At 61.3% G+C, this 24220-nt stretch overlaps 1 protein-coding gene across 4 annotated transcripts in view; it reads right to left on the bottom strand.

The window, feature by feature from the left end:
- VAV2 (vav guanine nucleotide exchange factor 2) overlaps positions 1-24220 on the bottom strand; it is a 168414-nt gene that overhangs the window by 134946 nt on the left and 9248 nt on the right. The gene's annotated exons all lie outside the window — the stretch shown is intronic.

The following is a 24220-nucleotide window of genomic DNA, read 5'->3' on the forward strand; positions in this document are numbered from 1 at the left end:
GGGACACCCCCAGCCCGTGGGAGAGATGTAGAGGTCCTGCCCCACAGGGCGGGCAGCCTTCAGGCCCCCGAGGCCCCTCCCGCTGCCCCTCCCTGGGCGTGCTGTCCCCCAGGCAGGGCTGGAAGGAGAGCTCTGGAGCGCAGGTCCCTCCGCAGGTCATTCACACACCCGCCGCTCACGCACCCCAGCTCTGAGAGGCAGCAGCAAACGGGGAAACTGAGGCACGGGAAGCCGAAGCCCCTTGTGTGAGGTCACGTGGCAGGTGGCTTCAGCCGGGGATCTGCCGTTTGAACGTACGTGGCCCAGGCACCGGGCAGGCAAGGGAGGGAGGTGACAATGGCAGCCTGTGCTCCAGGGACAAACCCACTGACGGCCTGCGATGGCCCCCCGAGATGTGAGCCGTCGCAACCCCATTCCACAGACGGACAAAGCGAAGCTCAGAGCAGTGACACGGTGGGCTCGCGTTCATGCCGTAACGGTGCGGGGGCACTGACGGCCACAGGCCCCTACCCGAGGAGGGAGGGAAAGCACTGCTGAAGAGGAACAAGGCGGGGTCTGAGTGTCCAAGGTGGGCTGGCTGCCCTGCCCCTTGGAGCCCCCAGGACGCCGGGCACCCCGGGGTAGGACTCTGGGATGGGACTCACCCCTCTGTGCAGGCCTGGCTCCTGGCTCAAGGCTCATCACTACGAGGGGCTGCACTCGGGTACCCTGCCACCCCAGAGTCTCCAAAGCCCCCGTGTAGCAAAGGTTTCCACGGCGCCAGGCTCCTGGCGAAGGGCTGTGCTGCTCACGGCAACCAGGAGCCATCGCAGAGAGACTGAGGCCCGAGAGGCTGCCCAGCCCCCCCCAAGGTCACCCAGAAGGACGTGACAGAACGGGGACGGGTCTGGGTCGGCTGAACCTCCAAGGCCAGACTCCTGGCCTTCGCTCCATCCCTACAAGGAACTTTTACTCTGAGCCCCAGTTTGCAGGGGTGGAAACTGAGGCTCAGAGACGGCACTGAGTTTCTTGAAATATTTCAACAAGTGGCACTAAAACTGTGCTTGGTGACGACAAATCACTTTGCTTCCTCTGGAGCGAAAAGAACTCCTGGGGGCCAGGCGGCGGAGGCCTGTCGATCAGATGCTCTGACTGGCAGCCGAAGACAAGGTCTTTGATCAATAAGACATGGGAAGATGAATTAATTCCTTGTTTATTTATGCTATGCTCATTCCAAAACCCATTTTAAGTGACCTCATCACTATTTAATAGACGCTGCCTGCTGGACTGGAGCTTTCAAATTTGGGGCCCTTGGGGTAAATAAACAGGTGGCCTTGAGGTGACAAGCTGGCCAGATGCTCTGTAGGGGCGGGGCCTGGGACCCTCTTCTTCCCCCACCGGTGCCAAACACCTGGGCAGCGGCCCACAGCAGGGGCTCGGTATCTAGCGAGGGAATGAATGAACAAATGGTCGATGGATGACCGTCTATGGCACATTAACCTTGTCTCTGAAACGGCCCTGCTTCCGCCACGCAGCAGGGATCCCGTGACGGCTTCAGAGGCGTCCAAGGCCCCACAGATGGCTGCAGCCACGTGGGTGGCAGCTCTCGCTTCCAGAAGCATCTCCTCCAAAAACAAGCAGGAAGGGGGAACGCGGGGTCCACGACCACTGACTCCCGCACACGTTAGCACTGCCCGCCAGCTTCTGTGCCCCGGCCGGGCATGGTGCCTCGCTCATCTGTCCAAGGACAACCCCCCAAGCTGGGATCACTCATCACCCACCTCACAGCTGAGGAAACAGGGAGGCCCGGATCTGGGTCCGTCCAACCTCACAGCCCCAGCTTCCCACACCGTCAGGGGCCGAGCCGCTAGGTCTGCCCGCAGCACTGGACGCGGGGGGCCTCCCCGGGGGAAAGGCCAACGCAGCTCCAGCTCACCGGCTGCTCCACGCAGGCCCAGCCAGAGATTTACTGAGCGGCTCGGGGACTCGATCACGTCCGGACAATTTAACAGGAGCACCCCCTCCACGGAGGGCACCTCCTCCACTTCTCACGCACCGGAGACCCGGAGACGGAGACAAGCGGTGCCCACGGGCTGACGGATGAACTCCTACGGACTTCATGCAGGGCCCGAGATACCGGATTTTCTGTATGCACCGAGGTCTTCCAGGGCCCGGCCTCGCCCCACGCCAAGGGCAGGCCGTGAGGGACGGCGGCATCCTGCTCACTGCTGTGCCCGCCACTCGCCGTCGGGCCGCTCTGAGAGGGCCTGACACTCAGACGTGCTGCACTGCCGTCGGGTGGAATTCCACTTTCTCCAGTGGCATCGTCAGCGGCTGGGCCTGCACCGGGAGCAGAGCTCTGTACACCCGCGGTCTGCTCGCTCCTCTGCACAGCTCACGAGCTAACACGCGCTCCCGTTTCACAGGGGGAGACACGCCCTGGGGTCCACCAGGTTCAACCCGCAGTGACGGGAGGGTCAGCTCTGACCCAGCTGGTCTGCTCCAGTCTGCCATGAAGCAAGACACCTGCCGCGAGGGACCCCCAACGCCATGGACGGGGTAGCCCACCTGTCGGGGTGAAGGCAGCTGCACTGATCTCCTCGGGCTGATGCCTCCCTCTGTCTCATCCCAGCTCTCCTGGGAGGACGGTGCTCCCCAGGGATGCGGGCCCCTCCTCCTCCCGCCAAGACTACCAAGTGTGATTCAAACCACACTCAGCTGTTTACAAGGCCAAGACATGGAAGCAACCAAAATGTCCATCGACAGAAGACTGGGTAAAGGCGTTGTGGTGTATTTATACAATAGAATACCCCTCAGCCATAAAAAAGAATGAAATAATGCCATTTGCAGCAACATGGATGGACCTGGAGATCGTCATTCTAAGTGAAGTAAGCCAGAAAGAGAAAGAAAAATGCCATATGACATCACTAACGTGTGGAATCTAAAAAAAAGACACAAATAAACTTATTTACAAAACAGAAGCAGACTCACAGGCGTAGAAAACCAACCTAAGGTCACCGGGGGCAAGCGGGTGGGAAGGGGTAAACCGAGGGTTCGAGATCCGCAGCCACTAACTGCTACACACGAAACAGAGAGTCAGCAAGGTCCTCCTGCACGGCGCAGGGAACTGCACTCAGAGTCCTGAGGTAACAGACAGTGCAAAGGAACGTGGAAAGGAATGTACGCACGCGCAGTGCGACTGAACCATGACGCTGCGCACCAGAACCCGAGACAACGCTGTAAACTGACCACACTTCAATTAAAAAAAACCGTTAACAGGGAGGGTGTATCTCAGCGGTAGAGCGCGTGCTTAGCACGCACGAGGTCCTGGGTTCAATCCCCAGTGCCTCCATCAAATTAAATAAATAAATCTATTAACAAAATGTTTTAAAAAACACACTTGGCCTCCTCCGTGCGGGAAGAGGGGGTCCCTCTAAGGCAGACCACAAGTCCGACCTCAGCAAGCCTCCTGACCTCTGACCCCTGATCCCGAAACCTCCTCCCACAAGGACGCCTTGACCCATTTCCGATGCCCTCTGGCCCCTTCCGGGAGCACCAGGCGGGGGCCTTGGACTCCCCACACCCTGCCCCCAGCTACTCCCCTCCCCTCTGGTCTGTAAGAAGGCGGAGGCTGCTGCACACCCGGTATCTCTGGGGCTGCGGCCCTGCTGTGCTCAGCCAGCTCCTTCCACGCACCTCCCACCTGCTCGCCAGCCCCAGACAACTGGTGTCGTGAGACCAGGAGGGGGCTTCCCAGTGAAAATGGGGAGGGGGCTCAGGTGAGTCACAGGAAGCAGGTTCTGAAAGGTGAGGAGGCCAGCTTCCAGCAGGAGGGAGGCACTCTGGCAGCCAAGCCAGGCAGGGATGTGCCAAGATGCTGACGGCGGCGAGGCCTCCCCATCCTGATCTCAGTGCACTTCCTCATCAACGCGTGAGGGGAAACTCACCAAGAAAAACAGTCCTGGAGAGGTATGACCTTGGAAGTCTGGGCAGAGCGGATGGCTGGCGGAGGCAGCTGCGTCCTCGGCTTTGTCCACAGTCAGCAGACACTCACTGAGTGCCTACTGTGCGCCAGGCCCTGCCCCGGGTCCCAGGCTCAGAGAACACAGACGAAGGTGCGGCAAGAACTCCTCTGAGCCCGCAGCTGTCCGAGGAAAGAATCAGTGATTTCCTCCCGGTACGGGATGGGAAATTGTTCCCAGCAGTCCTCAAAAGATCCAGCGCTCCAGCTAATGGCCTGTTTGAGCCGGAGGGATAAAACGTGGCCCGCCTTATCAAGACTTGAAGGTCAGGGTCAAACCAGAGGGTTTCTGCAAAGCCAACAGGAAATTGCTTTTCGAGTAGTTCTCTGTGCAACCAACATCGCTAAGCCAGCTTCCGAAAGCCGGAGGGTTCCATCCCACCATCCTGCTGCTCGGGTCTTTGGGCAGGCGAGGCTCAGACAGATCAGCTAGGCGGAGGGGGTGCCCTTCCCCACCCAGGAGCCCCGAGCCAGGCCATTAACATTGGCTCACAAGCCCTGTGACATCGCCCTTGTCTCTGCCACCTCATTTTCTCCCTCTCTCCCTCCTTCCTGACAGTGGCCTCAAGGTCAACATCAGAGCATCCACCCTCACGCTCGTCCAACCCCCATCCCTCCCAATCTGGCTCCAGGGAGACCCCACAGAACACACTGTTACAGTGCCCCCCGCTCCCACCTGCTGAAACGAAAGCCAAACGCATGCCTCAACGGCCCGCCTGCCCCAGACCAGGGCTCTCTGGTCTTAACGAGCCAGTCTCCTCATCACGCCTTCCGGCTGCGCTGGAGTGGTGACGGGGAAACAGCTGTAGCACCAGACAGCTTCCGAAACCAGAGGACAACAGCAAGCATCTCTCCAAGTTTGGGACCAAAGGCCAACCCAGCCCTTCCTGGGTGAACACGGCGCGTGGGGGCTGGGCCCCTCCCCCGCAGGAGGCCCCACGCCAGCCACGCATGCAGCCGAGGGTCACAGCTCTTCCGAGACAAGCAGCCAAGCGGGCAGCCTTTCTACGCGGGACTGGGAAACAGGAGTGGGCACACGGGGAAGGTCAGAGTGGGAGGCGAGGTGGCTCCAGGTGACTTTTCACTTGGAAGAGAGCCCCTGGGGCTTGCCAGATGCACCCCCCCCACCCTCCGCCTCCCCTCCTGGGGAGGCCCACAAAGCCCCAGTCGCAGGAAGGCGGCGTCACCTCCTCCCCAGCAGCTGGTGGGCTGTGAGGCCATGGGCCCGCCATCTCCCCTCTCCAACCTCAGCGTCCTCACCTGCGCAACAGAGCCGCCACCACAGTCAGTCCTGCTCCCCGTGCCAGGGAGCACCCCTGGGGCTTCAGGCAGGTCAGCTCTGCAGACACTAACATGACCGTCCAAGTAAAGAACTGTCCCCTTTTACAGGTAAGGAGGTTGAGGCTTGAAGAAGTTGTTTGCCAAGTGCAGTGGCTTGAAAGGCAGTCCCCAAGAAGACGCCATGCCCTAACCCCCAGAGCGTGTGACTATGATCTTATTAGGGAAAAGGGTCTTAACAGACGTAATTAAGGATCTCGAGATGAGACCACCCAGTGGGTCCTTCTAAGAGGCACACAGAGGAGAGGTGCAGAGAGGAGGGGCCGGAGGATGGAGCAGTCAGGGTGACGCAGTCACAGCCCAGGAACACCCGGGCCACCTGGAGCTGGGAGAGGCGGAAGGACCCACCGCCCCTGGAGTGTCCTGAGAGATCCCGGCGGCACCTGGATCCGGACGTCTGGCCCCCAGAACTGGGCGGGAAGGAACTCCTGTAGACGGCAGCATGTGGCCTGGGGTCCCGTCCCAGCAGCCCGAGGGGAGGTGGGAGGTGCCCGGAAGCCCTGAACCATTCATTCCACGACCTCAACACTACAGGCAATGTCCCACCCACAGGCCCTCAGCAGAGGTCTAGGCAGTGGACGGATGGCTGATGAATAGACGAATAAACAGGGTTCCAATGAGAAACTGAGGCAAAACCCCTGGTTTCTCCCACCTGCCGTTCCTGCTGCTTACAGGTTTCCCCGTGGACCTACTCAGCCAGGGGCCCCACTCAGCCAGGGGCCCCAGACCCCAGACCTGGCACCCTGGGGCCCTCAGCAACTGTGGTTTTGACCCCCCAGGGCCAACCTACTTGCAGGGCCAGGGCCCCAGAGAGAATCCAGCCAGGTAGGGGAGTCAGGAAGCGGCGTGCTGGGCCCCATCCCCCCCCTTGCTGCCCCTGCTCTGGACGTCATGGGACCTGGCTCCAGCTTCGGACCCCAGATTGGGCTGGGGGGCTCAGCAGACCCAGGCAGCTTTCAGGCGGAGACATCCGGGTTCACAACCTGACACTTCCCCCGGCCACACCGTCCTTTGGCGTTCCGCCCACCATGACCCCAGCTCTAGGCTGACCGCCTGTCTCAGGCCCCCAGACCTGCCTGTCCACGGCTGCCTCCTAGTCTTCTTTGGGAAGGTGCCTGGCTTGAACACCCCAAAATCAGGGAACCAACACCAGCTACCCCAGGAGGAGGACCCTGCTCAGTGAAAACCAGCCCCTGCTCAGCCAGGGGCTGGAACCAGCACCCAGAGGCAGCCGAGACCCCCTCACACGCAAACGGCCTCCCACGTGTGGGAAACCAGCGCGGTACAGGCGGCATGTTTAAGGTCTCATCACCCGTCACGGACACCAGAGACACACATCCTTCTCCAAAGTGCCACAAATGCTGCAGAAACTGTCATTCAAGGCCCACACTGGGCACTCAGAGGTCAGCACACATCACTGCGAGAAGAGAGGACAAGATGTCATGTTCCGTTATCGTCCCCACGGCTCCCAGCAGCTCTAAGAAGCAGCATGACAGAGACACACACCACAGCCAAGGTCCGTTCGTCCACGGGCCACCTGCTGAGGGCCTGTTGTCCCCACCAAGGCTGCTGAATCAGCTGTCACCGAGTGGGGATAGACGTGGTCACCCCAGGGCCAGCCAGCAAGGCCCAACGGGGAACAGTGTCCACGCAACAGCCAAAGCAGGCGATGCTCCCCCGCTGCCCACTTTCTGCAGGTGCCACAGGGAGTTTCAAGAAGCATCTCTCCCGAGGTGCTGGAAAGAACCCAAAGTGCCCAGGGCAGGAGCAGCACATAGTAGGTGCTCAGTGAAATCTGGGCCAATCACAGGCACATCCCTGGGAGACTCCAGTGGGGATGGGACTGCTCCCCACCCAGGAATGGAAGGCGGGCTTCCTGCGCCCCCAGATCATCCACTCCCACACCAGCCTCGCAGGGCGATGGGGTCTGTGCCTGCATCATGAGGAATGAGGCCGAGCACAGAAATGTCTGCAGGTGGACATGGACTGAAGGCAACGGTTCTGACGTCCAGGCAAGTTGAGGGTAAAATGTAAACACGTTTTTCCTGTTTTTAACTGGACTTTATTTTCAGCAGACTGCTGTGTGTGCCTCACACGTAAGCTTAGCTAGGAGAGGACAGAAGGCACTTACTTGCCCCTCCCGTGGCCCCAGAGGACACCCGCGGGATGGGAAGCAGACACGCCGCCGGGCCAGGAGCACGGAGGCCAGGACGCCTGCCAGGCTTGGCCTGCCGGGAAGAGGCGGGCTCTCCAGGGAGCGACGTCCAGGCCCTGCATCTACAACCTGCCGGAGTCCCTGCCCCTTCGGTCACAGTCCTTCAGCCAAATACTCACTACACATGCCCCAAAGACTCAGGCATCTTTCACAGCCCAGCTTCCGGGGGCCCGCAGGGCCAGGCCCTCCATGAAGAAGCCGAGGTGAGGGTCCGGCTCCAATGCCAGCACCAGGCTCCCCGCCTCCTCGCCCCCCGGGGCCTCCGCTGCAGACGGTGCCCTTAACATAGCAAGTCTCGGGCGTGGCTCCCGAACTCACTCCTCTGTTCACGTGGGGAAGAAACTGTTGTTCCCAAGTAGATCCAACTGCCGCTGACCTCGGGCTCAGGGAGGCCAGCCCGGCCTCGAGCCACGAGAGAGGCCACCACTCTCCAACGGGGCACAATGTACCACATAACTCTCTGGAATCCGGCCTCACCTCACCCTCTCTGGGCCTCTCCTGTCCCGTCTTAGTCACCACTGTCAGCCTGGGAGGGCGGCAGGACACTGGGGACACACCCACACTGGGCACAGAGCTCGCCAGGGGTCCCGGGGCAGGGCTGCCCCTCTCAGAGCCTACCTGAATGGTAGCTCCGAGGAGGCTGACCTCCTCACAAGGTCATGGGAGAGTGGGGAGGGAGGGGGTCCCACAGCTTCAGTGCTGGTCTGAGTGAGATACAACCCCACACACATTAGAGTAGCAACCGTCAACAAAACAGAAAACAAGTGCTGGCGAGGGTGCGGACACACTGGGACCTCGTGCACTGTTGGCAGGAATGTAAAATGCTGCAGCCGTAGTGGAAAACAGTACAGAGGTTCTTCAAAAAAAAATGAAAAATAAAATCACCCTATGACGCAGCAATTCCACTTCCAGGTATAGACCCAAAAGAATTGAAAGCAGAGCCTCAAAGAGACATCTGTACACCCATATTCAAAGCAGCATTATTCACAAAGCCAAAGAACACAGAAGCAACCCATCTATCAACAGGTAAGTGGGTATCAAATTCAAAGACACATGCATGCCAGTGTTCACAGCAGCACTATATACAACAGCCAAGGCATAGAAGCAACCTAAATGTCCATCGACAGATGACTGGATAAAGAAGATGTAGTGTATTTATACAATGGAATACTACTCAGCCATAAAAAAGAACAAAATAATGCCATTTGCAGCAACATGGATGGACCTGGAGATCGTCATTCTAAGTGAAGCCAGAAGGAGAAAGAAAAATACTATACAGTACCACTTATATGAGGAATCTGAAAAAAGAAAAAGAAAAAAGAAGACACTAATGAACTCATCTACAAAAGAGAAACATTCACAGACATAGTAAACAGTCTTATAGTCACCAGAGGGCAAAGGGGGTGGGAAGGGATAAATTAGGAGTTTGAAATTTGCAGATACTAACAACTATACATAAAACAAATAAGGAAAAAATTTCCTCTGTATAGCATAGGAAACTATATTCAGTATCTTGTAGTAACCTATAATGAAAAAGAATATGTAAACAAATATATGCATGTACGTGATGACTGAAACACCATGCTGTCCACCAGTAATTGACACAACACTGCAGACTGACTATACTTAAACGAAAAAAACTTTTTAATAGTAAAAAAAAAAAAAACAGGTAAGTGGATAAACAAAATGTGGTCTAGCCCTACAAGGGACTATTACTCAGCCTTAAAAAGGAAGCCCTCCTGACACACGCTACAGGGTGGACCTGAGGTTGTAGTTCTCAGTGCAAGAAGCCAGTCACCAACAGACAAATCTTGTGGGAGTCCACTCACATGGGGTCCCCAGAGGAGTCAAAACCCTACAGACAGATGGCAGCGGGTGGCTGCTGGGGGTGGAGGAGGGGAATCGGAAGTTGTTTCAGGGGCAGAGCTTCAGTTTTACAGGATGAAGAGAGCCATGGCAGGGACGGTGGTGATGACCACACAGCAGTGTGCACGTTCTTGGTGCTGCAGGGCCACACGCTGCAAAGGGCTACGACAGTAAACTTCATGTGCATTTTACCAAATTGGGAAAAAAAAAAACCCAGCTTGAAAACACCAGGGCCCCCCAGCATGGGCCCCCCCCAGCATGGACTAGGTGATTCCTTTGGGCCTCCCCTGTGCCCACCCCCCCACGCCGTCCCCAGCCTTCCCTGCCCCTGTGCCCACCCCCCACAGCCTCCCGTCTCACGGGAGGGTCTCCGGCTCCCCTGGGAAGAGGAACAAATGCAGCCCCGGTGATGGACACAGTGGGTCTGGGGGCCTCTCAGCGGCAGGGACAGGCCTTCGCGGGGCAGGAGTCCAGGGAACTTCCTCCTTCTAAGGTGTTTCTTCTTTCCATTTTTCCAGGGAGTAGGTGTTACTTTCAAGACTCCTTAAAAAGATTCCTCCGCTGTGGATGGGGCTTGGGGAGGAGCGCGACCCGGGGACGGATTGAAAACACAAGCCGCAGCCAGCGAGTGTCTGAGGACATCACCTTCTGACAGTCAGAAAACGAAGATCAAGCGAGACGCTGCGCTTTCTGGAAATCCCAGCCGCACCAGCGCCAGCAGCCCCTCCCCCAGCGCTGCCCCCCCAGGGGGCGGGGCGGGGGGCGCCATTGTTCGCCAGGCGAGCAGCTGGGCCCTCGCCCCCGAACCGCGGGTCAGGAATGTTCGCGGCCGCAGCTGCACACTCACCCCCGCCCCTACGGGGTGGGGAGCGGGGGGGCCAAGCCTGCAGGGAGGCCGCGCGCAGGGGGGCGGGGCCAGCGCCGGCCCCACCTGCCCGCGTGCACGCGGAGGGCGGGCCTCAGCGCCGGCCGCGCGCTCCCCAGCCTGCGCACCCAGGGCTCAGGCGGCGGCCGGTCCCTCTAGTCTCGGCGTTTCCGGGGCTCTTGGGCTGGAATAGCCCCCCTTAGCAGGTGGGGGAACTGAGGCCCAGACAGGCACGGAGGGGCCTCCCCCCTTGCCAGCTGCCGGGGGTCCTGCGCAGGTTTAACAGGGAACAACGTGGCTCTGTCTTTTCTCCCAGTAGAGACGACGTCTCCCAGAGAAGGGGGGACGTGGACTAAAGCAAAACCCACAGGAGCTCCCACCGTAAAGCCTGAAGCTCCACTTAGCTGCTCCGGGGCTTTCTCTGCTCTGCTTCTTGACTCTGCATTTCTTTTAAACAAAATTGACTGCTGGGAATAGCTCATCAGTCCGAGCCCTGGCATTTCCTCACCGGCAACACGAGCACCGGCTCCCAGGCTAGGGGCGTGGAATCTCCCCCTGGCCTGGCCCCTCTTCCACATCCCGTGTCCCCCATTCCCCACCCCTACCCCCTGCTGGATAGTCTGGTTGTTTCCACAGTTTCACTGCTGTATTTACATGACAGTCTGAGCTGTTCCTCAGAGGCCCTGCTCCTCTCACTTGGGGCCAAAGGCTCGACCTCCCCTACAGGTGCATCGTGGTGGGGCCACCAAACATGATCGCCACAACCCACAGCCTTCAGCCCGGATGGGCACCACCAAAGGGAGCTGGCTGAGCCAAGGAGGACCAAAGCGCTGTTTCCACCCCCACCTTCATCCATCCAACCATCCATCCAACATCCATCCATCCCCCTTCATCCATCCATCCATCCATCCATCCACCCCCCACCTTCATCCATCCATCCACCCCCCACCTTCATCCATCCATCCATCCATCCCCCACCTTCATCCATCCATCCACCCCCCACCTTCATCCATCCATCCATCCACCCCCCACCTTCATCCATCCAACATCCATCCCCACCTTCATCCATCCAACCATCCATCCATCCACCCCCCACCTTCATCCATCCATCCATCCACCCCCCACCTTCATCCATCCATCCATCCCCCACCTTCAACCATCCATCCACCCCCTACCTTCATCCATCCATCCACCCCCCACCTTCATCCATCCATCCATCCATCCATCCCCCACCTCCATCCATCCATCCACCCCCCACCTTCATCCATCCAACCATCCACCCCCCACCTTCATCCATCCATCCAACCATCACCCACCCCTTGCCCACCCACCACGGGAGAGACCCTTAATTAAACATTAAACCGAAGCTCCCAGGATGGGTTAGCAAGGTGCCCACCCACCTGCCAGCCTGCCCCACCCCCACCCCAGGGGTTATTTTCCGGAGAAGGGGGCGGGGGCTCCGGAGGGAAGTGAGAAGGCAGCAGAGCGGTTCAAAGGGGTGAGAACTGAGTGCAGCCGACCAGCTGCAGACCACAAGGGCCCCCCAGCCCCATGCTTCTCCCAGACCAACCTCCTTGACCTTGGGCCCATCCGACTCAGCCCAGCCAACACACCACCTCCTCGCGGACACCTGCCAGCACCCTCCCTTCCCGGGGGCGCCCACCTCTCAGTCTGCACCTCTCCCACACTCTGGCCCCTAGCCCAGCCATTCAGTAAGGCCCCTGAACCCTGCACCCCTCCCCACCAGGAGCCCAGGACTCTGAGGCACCAAATACCCAGTCAATGTGTGCATAGGAGAAAGAGGAAGCAGGGTGCAGTGGGTGGACCTAGGTTCCCTCCCTCCCAAAATCAAAGACATATCCCTGTCCTCACCCCCAGAACTGCACCATCTGACCTTATTTGGAATAAGGTCAGGTGTAACTGAGGTAAAGACCTCGAGAGGAAAACACCCTGGATCAGGCTGGGCCCAACACCCAGAGAACAGTGTCCTTTCTCCAGACAGGCGAGAAGAGGCGGAGACACGGAGGAGGAGCCGCCTGAGACGAGGGCAGTCTGCCCTGGGACAAGCGAGGGGGCCGCGGGGGCCCCGAAAGCTGGGAGAGGCAGGAGGGCCCTCCCCAGAGCCCCCCGGGTGAGCGCAGCCCCGCCCACACCTGGATCCCTGACCGCCGCTGTCCAGAACTGGGAGAACAGATTCTGCTGTGTGAGCCCCCGGTCTACAGCGCTTCGCCAGGACATGACGCTCAGGCCCGCCTCCGGGCCTCACTCCGAGGCACCTCCTTTGCCCTGGCCCTTCCCTGGGGCAGCTCAGGCCCAAGAAGGTCTGATCTGAGGGGACTTCCACCACCTCCCGGTTTCAATTCTAAACCACAACAGACTCGAGACCTACTTCCCCGCCGCCCCCGCTCCCTGGAGAGGCCCCCACCCCCAGACAAAGGCCAAGGCGGCCGGGGCGCCGCTCACCCGGAGGCTCACCCTGAGCCCTGGTCAAAGGACCTCCAACCCGGAGAATCGCTCCACAAGGCTTCGCCCCGAACCTACCTCCGCTGAGCAGCACCGCCAGTTACCACCTCCGCCAAGAAATCCAGTACCCGTCCGACACGGGGGGCTGACGGTCTTAGGTCTTCTCTCCGCTGGGAGCCGGCAAACGCCACCAGCGCAGAGAAGGGAGGTGCCCTACATGAAGGCGAGCCTCTTTCCTCTCTCTGGACAGTTTACATCAGATGTCCTGCCAGCCCGGGCCTTGGTGCTTCTCAACACCCTCTGTTCAGCAAAGGGGTCCCAGATGCAGGGAGAAGGAGTCCCAGACCCGAGGAGAAGGGGTCCCAGGTGCAGGAGATCAGAGGGGAGCAGCAGCTCCCTTGGGAAGACGGGCCCTTCAGGTGCCCCCTGTGTGCCAGACCAGGGAATGAAGGCCCCTCAGGGCCGGCACCAACAGGGCGGAAGCAGAGCCAGCCACACCGAGCAGGGGAGGTTGTCCAAGGGGGGAGCTTGGGCTGGACTTAGAGGAATCTGAGAGGCAGGCGCTCAGAGGAGGGAAGGAGGTCACACGGCTGGGTACCCCAGGGCGGGCTCCGAGGCCGATGGCCTTCCCTTCCACCAGGGAAGGCAGAGAAGCAGAGAGCGCCCCCTCCATCACCCACGCCTCGGCAGACATCTCTAATCCAGCTGCGCCCCCATGGCAGCCGCGCCCGCATGCCCCTCCCTGTCCTCAGCTCAGGCAGGCTGGGCCCCAGACCACAGTGTGGAGCCCCCAGTGAGACTGGGGGTCAGCGTGTGACCGAGGAGCCAAGGGCAGCGGAGGGAGAATGCAGCTCTTCAGTGGGGAGCCTGGCTCTCCTCTGTCTAACAGCCTGGCACCCAGAGGCGGGCCAGGCCCCCTGATGAGAACCAGGGTCGAGGAACACTGGTGTCCGGAGCTGCAGACCCCACGAAAGGCCTGGAAACCCCCTCTGCTCTGGTCACGACTCAGGACACCTGGGGCACCAAGTGGGTGTGTGCCTGGCCCCTTCCCCGGGCCTCACACTCCGGCAGGAGCAGCATGGCTCCGGCTCCTGCTCCTGCTCGAGGGCCTGCAACAGCCACCCACCCTCCTTCCCGACACGGAGCAGGGCTGCCCGGGAGAACACTGGCCGGGAAGGCCTGGCCGGGCCCAGCGGCTGACCTCTGGTTCCCACGGCACGCACAGCGGCGGCCGGTATCATCCCCCACTTCCAGCCCCACCGGCCAGCCCGGGGGACGGCGCGGCCAGCAGCACCTCGCTCTTTAAGAAACAAGGACAAACCACACCCAAGTGGTCTGGGCCACTGAAAGCCACGTGGGAATTGGCACGCTGTGAACCAGCGAGTCTGAAGGGGCACGGAAGGGCAGCCTCGGACCCCCAGAAGTCGCCCGGACCAGAGCCACCCCTCACGCTGCACCCGGCCCTAGGCCTGGAGCGGGGAAGGGGCACCCCCCAGAAGACCCCCACCCTGACTCCTCGTCCCACAGGCCCAAGCAGACCCCTAGCATTGATCGTCCCCCATCTCCTGACAGCTCCATTCCCGGGACACCCCCTCCTAATGGCTCTCGGTCACCATCATCCCCACCCAGGTGGCCTCCTGGAAGCCAGAGGCTGGGCACAGATACAGCAAAATAAGCTGGCCCGGAGCGTCGGGGGAGCAGACAGACCACAGGGGAGACCCCCAGCCCCACCTCTGCCCACCCGCTCCCCTCTCTGACCCTCACGGGCCCCAGCAGCAGAGGTTCCAGAACACGCGGCCGGGCATAAAGACAGGGATGAAGATGCAGGAACCACCCGCTCCCCTCGGCACAGGGGCTGGGACTCCTCTGCAGAGAGGGGCTCCGTCCCCCACTGCCCGGGCGGCCCGCAGGTCAGGCTGCCCAGGGACGCCCTCCCAGACCCTCCCTCCCAGCTCCGCCTCTGAGCACAGCCAGGGAGGCCTGCGCCCGCCTGCAAGGCTCCAGCCGGGCTCTACACTGGGAACACCCACACCTCAGAGATAACTCTATCAACGCAGAGGAACCTGGACAAGCCATTCGACAGGAGCTCTGCTCCGGGAGTTAATTCTTTGAACGGTTTCTAGAGATCAAAGTTTGATGTGGGGTTTTGTTGGCTTCACCTTTCAGTTTTATTTCGCTGAAATTATCTTCCCTGTTACGCTGGGAGTCTGGACCCCCACGTCCAGACTTCCCTGCACCTCGGGGTCCCTGCCTGTCATCCTGAGCCTGCCTGTGCCCTAGACCCTGCTTCTGCAGGCCTCGGTTCATCTGCAGTCAGTAACGGGTGTCGCCGTGTGTGGCTTTAACGACGGTCACTTTTAGTTTAGGGACTGATTGTTTTCACCCATGAGAATCCCATGAATTATTTACAGGAGAAAATACTTAATTCTTGCAGCAATGGTCCTTCGAGGGCTGCAAGGGTGAAGGGAATGTGGTAGGACCTGGGCTGCACACAGAGGGGTGGCTCCTTCCAGAAATGCATGGCAGACCCCCTCTGCGCAAACCCCAGGGGGACACGGACGAGCGGGGCTCCCTTCCCTCGAAACAGGAGTCATCAGGTCCCAGCACCCAGAGGCTCAGTGAAAATAGCATTTCTTCCCTGACTATTAATTAATGATTGATCAGGGACGCGAGCCCACAGCAGAGTCTGCAGCCGGGACTCACCGGAAGACCAGGAGACGCCACTGGTCAGAGCCGAGGGCGGGCGGGCAGGGGTGAGGCGCCCTGGGCGGGCCGGGAGAGCACAGCCCCCGCCTCGGTGGGGCAGGCTGCTAAGGGAGGGGTCCTGCCTCAGACGTGGCCTGGGAGACATGTCCAGTCACGGGAGCTGGCGTCACCCCTGTTCACGAGGGTGTACAAATGTCTCGTCTCCCTACGCGGGAGGCGCCTTCAGGTGCGCAGCACGACTTCACGTCTCAGCAGGAAGACTGCCCAACAGACTCGGACACAGCCTGATTGTAGGGCTCCAGGACAGGACTGCAGAGGTGTGGGGACGCGGGACAAGCAGGTTCCGCCGGCAGGCCCTGCCCAGTTCCATAACTAGAGTGGGGCGTGCACAGCTGAGCACAGGGCGTTCTCCTCCGGGTGTACACAGACCCGCCAGCCTGGAATACACGTGTACCGGCACCGCCCACACCAGGCCCGCGGAGGGGGAAGCGTGCTGCCGGGGGCGCCCCAGACACTCCAGGGTCCCCACCCACGGGGTCAGCCCGGGGCCCTGGATAACGCTGCATCTGTGCAGGCAGCCCTCAACGGGGACAGCCACAGACGACATCCAAACCTCCTGCTGCACGCAGCCTCCCGCCACAGACCCTGGTGACCCTCAGAAACGGAGTGGGTGCCCAAGAGAGGACCTACTCCTCGCTGACACCTACGTGGAGTCAGGCAGAGGCCCCCGGAGCACCCTCTGACACCCCTGGGCTCACTCCTGGCTCAGGCACCACTCAAGCTCAGGCCTGGGAAGAGGAGGCCCCAGAGAGCTGGCTCACGTGTGGCCAGCACCCCGAAATCAAAAATCAAGCAGGCTGCGTTTACCCTCCACAGAACCAGCTGCGCGCTCGTTTCCTGATTAAACCTTTACTGGATCAATAGCAACAAAGCAGTCCCAAAGAAAGCCATCCGAGGCGATGCCCTTTTGAAGATAAACCACTCTTTCCATAGGCATAAACCACTTAGAAATAACACCCAAGTCTTCTGGGGTTTGAGGCGGCTTTGCTGGGTCTCTGCAAAGGCCATGGTGTCACCTGGAGACGAACCGCGCATGGGGGTCTGCAGGTCCCCGGAGAGCTGGGATCCAGCGTGCCCGCCCCTGGTTACGCCTTTATAACCTTTTGCAGAAACTATGGACTTTGAAGGCAAAGCTGGTAACACAATGAGAACGGAAGGACCAGGGGAGGAGGGGTCGGGAATCACGCCCCACACTAATCAGAGATATTTCTCTCAGTGGACTGGCTCTGCAAGGAGGGTGCAGAGGTGGGCACACCCCCCACAAAGTCCAGCCTGGACACGGCTGTGGTCAGCCACATGGAAACCGGAAAAGAAGCTGGAAGCTCAAAGCCAGACAGAGAGCACAGAGGGTGGGGCTGGAACGTCCCCCAACTCCCGTCAGGGCAGATCCCGGATGGGCCGCCCGGAGAGCCGGGCCTTCCCTGGGCTCTTGGCCAAAGCCAACCCCGAGGGCGGGGTCTGGGCTTTTCCCACCCTCCACACCCCTGCCCAAGCCCCACACCAGGGCGCCCTCTTCATCACCCCGTGTCCGATCCACGGTCAGCTCTGCACAGCCCTGGACCCCTGGTTTCTCTCCCTCCCCCAACCCTGCATCCCCCACCAGGGCAGGCCCGATCAGCTTTCCTGCGGGGGTGACCACATCCGCCTCCTCCCCAACGTCCCGGCCTCTAGACCTGCCCTCCAATCCACTCCCAGCACTGCAGCCACAGCAGAAGTTTCTGAAGCCAAATCCAGGCACATCGTGTTCTCTCCAACTCCTTCCAGGACTCCCTGGCACCCAGGATGAAGCCACCCACCCAAGAGCCACACCCTGCCTCCTTCAAGGCAGTGGCTCCAAGACCCTGTCACTTCCCCTCGAGATGACTGCTGCTCCCATGGTCCTGTCCCCTCAACCCCACTCTCCCCTGAGACTCTGGACCCCTTGAAGGAGATGCCAAGTCTCACTCATCTCTCCCTCACCCTGAGGGCCAATCTCTCACAGGTTCAATAAATGTTCGCTAAGAGCTAGGAGGCCCAGGTGACCTGTGGCAGTTGCAGGAAGAGCTGGTGAAATCCAGGAGGACTCCCTGGAAGAGGCAACAGATCTGGCAGATCTTAAAGGAAGAGAGATCTCCAACAGGTAGTTGGGAAGGAAGGGCCTCGAGAAAAGGCGCAGCCCCCTCCCCCAAGAATCAAACTACAAGTGAAGTGACCACTGTTCACAGAAAGGCCTGGGGCCAGGTGTTCTCCAGCCAGAGCCCAGCTGTGCCCTGGCACGGTCCCACTGCACCACACAGGGACTCAAACAGAAACCAGTGCCTGCTGGGTCCCAAAAGTGAATTTCACAAAGAGCAGAGTTTCCAAAGGGGAGGATAGGAAAGCACTCACGATCCAGTGCCCACGAGGAGCTGGGGACTGGGACCCGCACAAGGCCCAAGGCCCCAGGGACCTCACACATCACACAGCAGCCCATCTGAAAGATGAGCCAAGTGACTTGGGCGGGGGGTGACTAAGACGCTGCCTAGGGGCTCACTGGCCACTTCAGCCACGGAGCAGATCTGAGGCTGAAGCCTGGCCTAGCTCCTACCACCCCGACAGGGACCCACCCTTCCCTCCCTGAAGGAGGAAACAGCGCAAGGACAGCCTGGGCTTAAAAGTCCCTCGGGCACGTGCAGGCTGCAGGACCAGGCAGCCTCTCCCCGGGCCCCGGCCACGGCCAAGTCCGCACATCAGCGGCGAGGCTGGTGCCTCCCGGTCCTGGAGGCCCACTGCCAACCTCTGGCCGGGCCACGAACAAGGATGCTCCTGCGGTCCTCAGGGACCCTAGGGGATGGGGTACAAACGCTCCAGCCCCCCACACCCTGTCACAGTGGCCTCAGGTGCCAAAGGCACCTGCAGGCTGGCGGATCTGGCCGCGAGTCCGAGCCCCTGCAGCGAACACGCTGCCTCCCAGGCGCTCTTGTCTGCGTCTGCGGCTCTGCCCGCCTGAGCCCGGCAGGCTGACAGATGTTTCATTTAAGCAGCTAAATTACCGCAAATACACCCAAAGAGATGACAGGCCCATTTCTCCTAAGGTTTATTTGCATGAGGAGGGAGTGGTGTATGAAAATTCTATCTTCCCCCTTTTTGAGGAAAAAAACTTTATTACGCACATGAGTTAAGAGAGTGGGTGACAGCGGAGGAATTACCAATGGGAGCGTTGACACAGGGATAAACCTCACGTCTCAGAGGCCCACCAGCACCCTGCGGAGGCCACAGGTGCACAGGAGGCCTCGGGACTCCCACCTCCATCTCCCACAGGTAGACTCAGACAAGGACCTGTGCTTTCAGAGCCTCGGTTTCCATAGCTGCCAAATAGTCGATGACTCCTGTCCCTCCAGGGGCTGCCCTTTGCTGGGGACTGACCCACAGCTAAGCGCCTCCAGTCTCGTGACTAATTAGGACCATTTCAGCATCACCAGGTGGCCCTGGGAGCAGCCCAGAGCAGGCACAGCGAGACAGGCGACCCCATCATGACCAAGGAACGTCAGAGAGGGCTGAGCGCTCCCGCACGAGAAACCGTCCTGGCCAGATCCACTGCCCACCGCCACTGAGAGGCAGCCCAGGTGCCGGCCTGCAGTCCCCAAGCCACCAGATGGCAAAGCAGAAGAGAGGCTGAGGGCCAGAGCCCCTCCGCTGGGCAAGGCGAGACGGAGCCATGTCACTCCGGCCTCCTTCCCGGGCTGAGCACTTCCCACCACCAGCAGGAGGCCCAGACAGGAGGAGGGGGCAGGATGGGGCCCCAGAGCGGGTCCAGGGTTCCCAGCAGCAGGAACGCACTGCTCAGCGGCCACCTGCACCACCTGTTTCCTGACCCACAGTGGGGATGCGGCCATGGGGATGCGGCCAGGGCTCCCCGCAAGCAGGGAGGACGGAGGGGCAGAGCCCTGTGGGCAAAACCCCTTGGCCGCTTGAAGGAAAGTGGGTGTGAGCTCTGAGCCCATCCAGAGGTGGCTGGCAGCGTCCAGATGCACCAGGGCCGGAGACAGACACAGAGAGGGCACCGCGCAGACAGCAGGCCGAGCCTGGCCTCCCGACCCCAACGCCCACTCGGATCTGTTCACACGTGCACCTCGCCCCAGAAATGCGATGCCTCAGTCCTGGGGAACACAGCTGCACAGTCCATGCAGAGCTCAGCCAGACGGCAAACACACATCTCCCACACACACACACAGAGACATACACACAGAGGCACAGACACACACAGACACAGAGACATACACACAGAGGCACAGACACACACAGACACAGACATACACACAGAGGCACAGACACACACAGACACACACACATACACAGACACATACACACACACACACACACACACACACAGACGCGCGCGCACACACCCCGGGGCTGCGTGGGAGGCGATGTGAAAGCCTGGATTTACTGACTCAGTCCTTCACTCCAGACAAAGCCGGTGTCCCCCACGGCCCACCCCTCAGCTCCAGCCCAGGAAAGACTCAGGAAGCACACTGCCCGCACATGACCCTGGGATGGGACGTCCCCAGGGGTCCCGGCCCAGCCTCCCTGCAGGGCGGGGAGACTCCGGGAACCTCGCACCATCAGCCAACGCGAGGAAGCCGAGATGCTCCCAGACACCTCAGAAAACACACGTCCGCCCTGGAAGCAGGCACTGCGTCCACAGGCTGCTTCCTGGGGCAACCACAGCTCCCAGGCGGCTGGCCTGACATGGGGCGCCGTGTGACAACGCCCCTCCTTAAGACGTGGTCAAGGACAGGGGACCGCGGGGTCAGAGGCAGGGCAGCTTCCACAGAGCGAGTCCACGCGCACATATCTCCTGCATCCCCTCTAGACGCCCCGACGGCGGGTGGCCCTGCAGGGACTGTAGAAGCCCAGGGCCATCCTCCCTCCCGCCCCCAGAGGACCTACAGCAGACATGATGGCCCCATTTTACAGGTGGGGCAACTGAGAAACAAGCACGAAGCCAGTGGCCCGAGAGCTCCGGTGCTCCCTGGACCCGCCTTCCCTCCTCACTACAGGGAGGCACGAGGGCACCGGGGACTCGGACAAGTCCCTGCTCTCAGCAGCCACAGACCCCGCCCGCCTCCCCAGCGCTGCCCTCCACGCAGAGGCTGCCGCCCGCCCAGGATGCAGGAGCGGAGGCAGAAACGCCCGGCCCCACCCCGGGCCGCGCCCCTGGGCGGGCAGTCTCCCCCCCACCCCCGCACTCAGCCCCCCCCCCCCCGGCGGGAACCTGCTGGGCCGGCCCCTCCCGACGGCAGCCCGCGCCACCCGGAGCCGCCAGGGCAGCCGCGCAGGCCCCACGCCACCAGGCACTGCCGGCGGCACTTCTAGGGCCTGCGGAAGAGTCTGAGCTGGAAGACGACATCTAAACACTCACGTATCTAAGTACGCTCTTTGTGTGTTTGCCTGTACACCGACATGGTCACCAAACGTGACTTAGCGTCCCCTAAGGAGGAAGACGCCCTCACGGGGAAGGTGCCCTGTGCCCGCGGGCGCCGCCTGGCAGGCACCTGCTGCGGCTCCTCCCTCAGGCCCCCCGCCAACCCTTCGAGGGCAGCGCTACTCCCGTCACTGTGCTGAAGTACACCTGACATAAACCTGAGCACGTTCACAGCGCTGTGCAGGCGCCAACCCACCTGGTCCCGGAACCTCCACCACCCCGTTAGCAGACACCCCACCCCCTCCTCCGCCAGCCCCGGACAGCCGCCAGGACCGCCCCCATCTCCTCTCCGTCCCCACGGATCCGTCCCTTCTGGGCGTTTCCACGTAAGTGGAGTCACGCGACGCCCGTCCTCCTGCGCCGGCTGCTTCCACCCAGCACGCTCCCGAGGCCCGACCACGCTGCAGCGTCAGGGCTGCGCTCCGAGTGGCTGGGTGACACCCCGCTGCCTGGACGGGGCGCACGCCGCTTGTCCCCTCGCCCGCTGAGGAGGACACCGCTTTCACCCCCGTCCTACAGAGGACGGGACCGAGGCCCCGCCACGGGCAGACTCGGCGGCCACGGCGGTCAGCGGCAAAGCCAGGCCTCCAGCTCTGGGCCCCAGACACACCGACTGTGCCCAGACACCACGAGAGGCGGCGGCGGCCGGCCCCTCCACAGCCGGGAGCACAGAGGCCCAGAGGTCAGGGGGACGCGGCCGGAGGGGCTGGGGAGCCCACGCGCCCGTCTCCGGGCCCCGCCTCCTGCCTTCTCCCTCTGGGCCCTGCAGCTGGGGAGGGGCGTGGATAAAGCCACCTCAGGAGGAGAGAGCCTGCCCCCTCCCCGGCACCCAGACGGGCGCTCAGAACCCGTGAGTCACCATCGTCTGAGGACAGAAACAGCTCGGATCTGAAAGGTCCCTGGTCTCACCAAAAGGACTGCCGGGGGTCTCTGAGGTAAGCTGGGCGCTGGGGAGGAAAACACAGATGCCCGGTGTCCGGGGCGGAGGAGTAAATTAAGAGTTGGGGGAGATCGGGGGCAAGAGAGGGAGCGTCTCAGGGTGTGGCTGTCATGAGCGTGAGGCTCTAGAACCTTCCACCACCCCAGGGGGACCTGGACACAGGGCGTGAACGGATGAACCCTCCCCAGCTGTCCTGCGTGCCCAGGACACGTGGCAACAGTCCCAAGAACCTGACACCCTGGATGCAGCTGATAGATGAGCAGTCCGTGCTGCATCCATGACCTCTGTCCTCCCAGGAGGGACACCCAGGCCCAGGAGCAGAGGCCCGCCCCTCTCACCGGGCCACACCTTCAGGGACACTCCCGCCAACCAGAGCCAGTTCCCAGGGGAGGAGATCAAAACGTGGGCCTTGGGAGTCAGGTGGGAGGAAGGCAGGCAAGTCCAGGCCCAGCCTCTCGTGACGGCATGGCCCTGGCAGGCGGGGCTGCACTGGCCCCTCTCCCTGGGGTTGGGGTCATCCACGCGCTCAGCACGGTGCCTGCACCACCACCCCCGAAGGCATCCTACGTTGGTGAGACAAACGTGACAATCAAGCAAGCGTGGTGGAAACTGGAAGTGTGGACGGTACGTCTGGGGAGAGGCCGGGCAGAGGCAGGGCTCGGTGGGACCAGGAGGCGCACGGAACAGAGAAACATTCGGAACCCAAACCCGCCCACCTGCAAGATGGCTCCGTCTGGGCCTGTGACAGCCCCAACCCCCACCCCGCACCCGACTCTACCACCCGCCACATCCCGGGAGACACCTCTCCTGCTGCAGCCGCCAAAGCCCCGAGCAGAGCGGACGAGCTGGTCAGGAGGCAGTGAGCAGCACCTTACCAAGTCCTCTGACCAGCACCCCCGCCCCACACAGAGGACAACCGGGCCCTGGGGGACTTGGGGGTGGACCCCATCCCTGGAAAGACCCAGAGGAGAAGCAGCCCCTGGAGGGACGGGAGGCCGGGGGCCAGCAGCCATGATCCCTGCCCGCCTGGACCAGCGCTCGCCAGACACTCCATGCACACGCTGCCTTTAAAACCAAAAGCACGAAACAAAACAAACCCATAGAAGCATTTGTGGCCTACAGTTTACGCTGGCTCAGGGGCACAAGGAGTTGGTGTTAAAAATAATTACTTTAATCCTTATATAAACGTTACAAAAACTGCAGATGAAACCCGCAGAACAGAAGCACTGTGCGTTTTTAGCAGCACTCAGGCCTCCGAACCCACGCTGCCAGGTGGGGAGCCTCGCCTGGGGACCCCCAATCCCAGCTGGCAGTTCGGGCGCCCACTGCCCAGCCCAGCCTCCCTCTGCAGCCACATGTCTGTTATTCTTGTTTATCTTTTGGATCCGGAAACCAGAACAGTCAGGGCAGCTGCAGGATGCTGACCAGAGGGCCCCCGATGGCGGAGAGCTACAGGGGGACCAAGAACGTGGCCCGAGCTCGGCCCGGCTGATCGCGAAGCTTCCAGGGCTGAGCGCGAAGCTTCCAGGGCTGAGCGGGGCAGGGGCTTGTCCCTCCCAAGCGTGGTGTCCAGTGTGGAAGCAGGTCTGCGGGTCCTGCGGCGTCCACCCCCCACCCCGCCCTGACCTCTCCCCCGTCAGGCTCCAGAGCACGAGGTAGGGGAGGGGCCTTTACAGGGAGAGGCAGACCCCCACCCCTCCTTCCAGGCTCCAAAGGGCCGGACACCCAGAGTGAGGCCAGCCGTGGAGGGAGAGGATCCCGGTGCGGTGAGGGGGGGCACCATCCACTGAGCACGTATCACCTCCAGACACTGGGCTGAGAGCTTTGGGTCCTCTGCTCTCAGCCAAACCCCACGAGGTGGCTGTCAAAACCCCCTTTACAGCAGAGGCAATGGGGCCTGAGGTGGGGGCAGGGGGTCACACAGCGAGGAAGTGGAGACCAGGATTTGAATCCATGTCCCAGAGGGTCCAGTGCTCCACCTGTCCCCACCCCAGGGATGAGTCAGCGGTCACCCCACTGCCTGGGGCGCACAGGCCAGGCGCAGGGTGAGAAAACGGGTCCCTGGGGGGGGCTGCCCCCAGACAGCTCCACCAGAGTGGGCGGCCCAGGGTCCCCAGGTGCATGGAGGGAGGAGCAGACAGCGGGCAGCCATACAGAACTGGACGAAGGATGTGGATGGGGCAGGCAGAAACACGAAAGCCACACTCTGTAGGCAGAGACTTGAAGCACAGAGGCATAGCCGCTCACACGGCAGAGCTGGCCTGGCCAGGGGGCTGTGTCTTGGGCACACGAGGACCCCGCCCAGAGACCACCCCTTCTGG

The sequence above is a fragment of the Camelus ferus genome, chromosome 4 (assembly GCF_009834535.1).
Source record: "Camelus ferus isolate YT-003-E chromosome 4, BCGSAC_Cfer_1.0, whole genome shotgun sequence".
NCBI classification, from domain to species: domain Eukaryota; kingdom Metazoa; phylum Chordata; class Mammalia; order Artiodactyla; family Camelidae; genus Camelus; species Camelus ferus.